The sequence below is a fragment of the Ursus arctos genome, unplaced genomic scaffold (assembly GCF_023065955.2).
Source record: "Ursus arctos isolate Adak ecotype North America unplaced genomic scaffold, UrsArc2.0 scaffold_23, whole genome shotgun sequence".
In the NCBI taxonomy this organism is placed as follows: domain Eukaryota; kingdom Metazoa; phylum Chordata; class Mammalia; order Carnivora; family Ursidae; genus Ursus; species Ursus arctos.
Window position 1 is genome coordinate 1,420,907 of NW_026622908.1, and position 5,471 is coordinate 1,426,377.

Here is a 5,471-nt window from a genome sequence, read left to right on the forward strand (position 1 = left end):
GCTCAATTTTTAACTTTTTAAGGGACCTCCACACTGTTTTCCAGAGTGGCTGCACCAACCTGCATTCCCAGCAACAATGTAGGAGGGATCCCCTTTCTCCACATCCTCTCCAGCAATTGCCGTTTCCTGCCTTGTTAATTTTTGACATTCAAACTGGCATAAGGTGGTAACTTAGTGTGGTTTTGATTTCAATTTCCCTGATGGCTAATGATTTTGAACATTTTTTCATGTGTCCGTTAGCCATTTGTATGTCATCATTGGAAAAGTGTCTGTTCATATCTTCTGCCCATTTTATGATTTGTTTATTTGTTTCTCGTGTATTGAGTTTGAGAATTTCTTTGTAGATCTTGGATACCAGTCTTTTATCTGTAGCATCATTTGCAAATATATTGTCCCATTCCTTGGGCTGCCTTTTAGTTTTTTTGACTGTTTCCTTGGCTGTGCAGAAGCTTTTTATCTTGATGAAGTCCCACAAATTCATTTTATCTTTTGTTTCTCTTGCCTTTGGAGATGTGTCATGAAAAAGATTGCTTTGGCCAATGTCGTAGAGGTTGCTGCCTATGTTCTCCTCTAGGATTTTGATGGATTCCTGTCTCACATTGAGGTCTTTCATCCAATTAATTATGAAAAGATTGAGTCAGTGATAAACAACCTTCCAAAAAATAAAACTCCAGGCACGGATGGTTTTCCTGGGGAATTCTGCCAAACATTCAGAGAAGAAATAATACCTATTCTCCTAAAGCTATTTCAAAAAATAGAAACAGAAGGAAAGCTACCATACTCATTCTATGAGGCCAATATTACCTTGATCCCCAAACCAGGCAAAGACCCCCTCAAAAAGGAGAATTACAGACCGATTTCCCTAATGAATATGGACGCCAAAATTCTCAACAAGATCCTGGCTAATAGAATCCAACAGTACATTAAAAGGATTATCCATCATGACCAAGTGGGATTCATCCCTGGGATGCAAGGATGTTTCAACATTCACAAATCTATCAGTGTCTTAGATTTTATCCAGAAACAAAAATTCAGAAATCATACAATTCTCTCAATAGATGCAGAAAAAGCATTTGACAAAATACAGATCCTTTCCTGATTAAAACCCTTCAGAGTGTAGGGATAGAGGGTACATTTCTCAATCTCAAAAAAGCCATCTATGAAAAGCCTACAGCAAATATTATTCTCAATGGGGAAAAGCTGGAAGACTTTCCCTTAAGAACAGGATCAAGAAAAGGATGCCTGCTCTCGCCAGTATTATTCAACATAGTACTAGAATTCCTTGCAACAGCAATCAGGCAACCAAAGGGATAAAAGGTATCCAAATCGGCAAAGAAGAAGTCAAACTGTCTCTCTTCGCAGATAACATGATACTCTATATGGAAAACCCAAAAGAATCCACTCCCAAACTATTAGAAGTTATAGAGCAATTCAGTAATGTGGCGGGATACGAAATCAATGCTCAGAAATCAGTTGCATTTCTATACAGGAATGAGACTGAAGAGAAATTAGGGAATTCCTCCCATTTACAATAGCACCAAAAACCATACATTACCTAGGAATTAACTTAACCAGAGACGTAAAGGATCTATATTCTAGAAACTATGAATCACTCTTGAAAGACATTGAGGAAGACACAAAAAGATGGAAAAATATTCCATGCTCATGGATCGGAAGAATAAACATACTTAAAATGTCCATGCTACCCAGAGCAATCTACACTTTCAGTGCTATCCCGCTCAAAATACCGAGGACATTTTTCAAGGAACTGGAACAAATAGTCCTTAAATTTGTATGGAACCAGAAAAGGCCCCGAATCGCCAAGGAACTATTGAAAAGGAAAAACAAAGCTGGGGGCATCACAATGCCGGATTTCGAGCTGTACTACAAAGCTGTGATCACAAAGACAGCATGGTACTGGCACAAAAACAGACACATAGACCAATGGAACAGAATAGAGAACCCAGAAATGGGCCCTCGGCTCTTTGGGCAACTAATCTTTGATAAAGAAGGAAAAAACCCCTGGTGGAAAAAAACCAGTCTCTTCAATAAATGGTGCTGGGAAAATTGGACAGCTACATGCAAAACAATGAAACTTGACCACTCTCTCACACCATACATAAAGATAAAATTCATTTTCTATAAATATTGTAGACAAAATAAACTAGGAAGAGAAATCTGGTTTAACAAAGACATTTAGAAAATTGCCAAGTCCATTCCAAAGTGAATGTGTATGTTTGAAAGTATATGCACATATACGTCTGTTTACATAAAGTTATATTACATAGTAATTATTATACAATTATACTATTATATTACAATGCAGTTATACTTAAATTACATTTATACTATAAAATATGATAAAATAATAATAATAACGTAATATAAATCTTACATATGGTAGTGATACTATAAAGTTATTTGATAAATTTTTATTTAAATTATGAAATTATTTAGAATAAAAACATATATATGATTTTTGTTATAATCCACAACTATTTCTCTGTAATATAACACAATACAAATTATATCAATAAAACATCAGAATGAAATCATTAAGCAGAAATCCTATTAAAGAAAGGGTATCCCCTTGAATGAGTAAGAACATGTAGGTTTGTAGAAAGCTGGAATTTAGTGGGAAGTCACATGTTGCTTACATAATTTCTTCATAGCTGTTTTCATCTCCTTATTTCTCAATGTGGTAGATAAGGGGGTTCAAGAGTGGAGTAAAAATGGTGTAAAACACAGACAGGAGCTTGTCCACAGAGAAGCAATTGAAAGGGCACACATAAATGAAAATGCAGGGCCCAAAGAAGAGCTAGTCTGACTACCATGATGTGTGCAGGGCAAGTAGAGAGTGCTTTGGATACCCCACCAGCAGCACGCTGTCAGACAGTGATGAAGATAGTAGTACAAGAGACCAAGAGGAGCAGAAAACAGCTCATGGAGAGTAACCCACTGTCTGAGATCATAAGCCTAAGACATAAGTGTCCATCAGGCAAGCTTGATCACGAGAGGAAGGTCACAAAAGAAGCTGTCCACCTCATTGGGGCCATAGTAAGGTAAATTCACAGTAAAGGCTACTTGACTGATGGAGTGCACAAATCCAGTGACCCATGAAACCAACACCAGCCCCATGCAAGTGTGCCGGCTCATCACGGTCATGTGATGCAAAAGTTTGCATATAGCCACATATCTGTCATAGGCCATGGAAACCAGACATACCATCTCAGCCCCACCAATAAAATGCAAGAAGAAGATTTGAGCCATGCATCCTCCAAAGGAGATGAGCTTTTGCTCACTAAGAAAGTTCCCGATCATCTTGGGGGTGGCAAATGAGGTGAGCCATATGTCTAAGAAAGATAGATTTCCCAGCAGGAAATACATAGGAGAGGAGAGCAAGTGGGGGTCAGAAATCACAGTGACCACAATGATGAGGCTACCCAGCACAGCGGCCAGATAGATCCCAGAGAAAAATATAAAGAGAAAATGCTGGAGTTGTTGTGAAGTGCAGAGTCCACAAACACAAATTCTGACACCAAGGAATAATTCTGCAGCTCCATTATCTCATTTCAGACTGTGTTCTGAATCTATATAAAGAAAAGAGGCGGACATGAAAGGGCCTGTCAACTACCAGACACATGGAAGTGATCACCTAAACTTTATCTGAATATCATTTTAATTTGTAGGACATAATATAAAATACATTACAAGGACGCTTAAAGCCAAGCCCAACAACAGTTTGCTTTTCTCCCACGTTAAGGCTGCTGGTGCAGCCATCTCCACAATGCTTGCTTTGAAAACTTGACAATCCAGACTCCTTCAGGAACTTCTCCTGGTAGTAGTGGAACCACCTCCTCCTTCCGTATTCATTTGCTCACTCACAAGCTCACTCATTCAGACCAGGTCTATGGAACACTGACAGTTTCCCATTCTCACTTAATTCAGTTAATAAAGCAATCAGTATACAGGGAAATAAATGGATTAACCTAGGGTTCATATAGTTCTCCAAATCCCACATTTTATTACTGTTCTTGTCATCTCTTTTAATCAGTTGGGTTAAGGATTAAAAAGGCAATGATCCAATTCATTTGTAGATTTATTGTGTATAAACAGACAACTTATGACAGGATTTAAGAATGGCTTCAATGAAAGAAATATTTTTCAAGATCTTTCATCATGGCCAGAGTATAAAACTTAGGCAATATTTGGGGGGTGTGTAGCTTTCACAGTATACATGAGTACTGATAAGTTCAGCATTTGTTTAAAAACATAGTTCTGAACTTCTGGAAGAACAGGGATGGGATGGATAGGTCTCAATATCAGTTTATCATGAGAAATGAGGTGGTACCCCAGTCTTCTCACTAAGAGAAAGATACTGTATAAACGTTTTTATAAAGACATTGAACAGAATTCTTCATGAGGGATTCTGAGTTAAGATGGCAGAGGAGTAGGGGACCCCTTTTTCAGCTGGTCCCCTGAGTCAAGCTGGATAGGTACCAGACCATCCTGAACATTCACAGAATCAGCCTGAGATGCAGGGAGATACATCTGGATCTGTACAAATGAACATCTCCAGCGATGAGTATAGAGGCATGAAGCGGGGAGCCATGAAACCGCGCACAGATATCGGAAGATAAACAGAAGGGGGAGGGAACTGCCGTGTTCGGGCGCCAGGAAGTGGTAGCCACATGCACGGGGGAGCGGGCGGACTTGCGGACCGACACCCGCGAAACAGCAGACTGAGACCTTGAGCCAGGGAACTTGCATGACCAGTCTGAGGGCTGGAGCTTCGCAGCGCGAGAGCCACACTGAAACGGAGCTCCGGAGCACGCAGGGGTGGCTGGTGGCTGGCAGTGTTAGAAACACAAAGAACAGAGACATACTGGCCCTAGAAGTGAGGGCTGGGGCGCTGGCTAAGGGGCGAACATCCAGGGACACTACACGGTTGAGCAGCACCAACAGAAACAGAGTTAAAGTGGCCAGAACATCAGTGGAAAGTGGTCTGCGATCCCTCTGTTCTGAGACAGAGGCTGGGATTCGGCCACTGCTGCTCTGACTCTCAGAAGAGGCACAGCAAAACGCCAAGGAAAGCCACCAGAGAACAAAAGCCTGGAAATACTGGCTCACAGTGTGCCCATCCCCATCCCCCCTCGCAGAGGACACAGAGACTCTACCCAAACTGGGTTGCCTGAGTACCAGCGTGGCAGGCCCCTCCCCCAGAAGGCAGGCTAAAAAATCAAGAAGCCCACATCCCTAAGGTCCCTATAAAACAAGGGCGCACTGCCTGGGTCCCAGTCAATAATTTGGGCTCTGGACAACCCCGCAACCTCTCCTCATCAGAATGACGAGAAGGAGAAATCCCCCCCAGGAAAAAAAGACAATGAGTCTGTGGCCTCTGCCACAGAACTAACGGATATGGATATAACCAAATTACCAGAAATGGAATTCCGAGTAACAATGGTCAAGAT

At 41.0% G+C, this 5,471-nt stretch overlaps 1 pseudogene; it reads right to left on the minus strand.

Moving 5' to 3' along the window:
- Positions 1-2,631: 2,631 nt before the first annotated feature.
- On the minus strand, positions 2,632-3,615 carry LOC113249280 (olfactory receptor 4K14-like; annotated as a pseudogene).
- Positions 3,616-5,471: the final 1,856 nt, after the last annotated feature.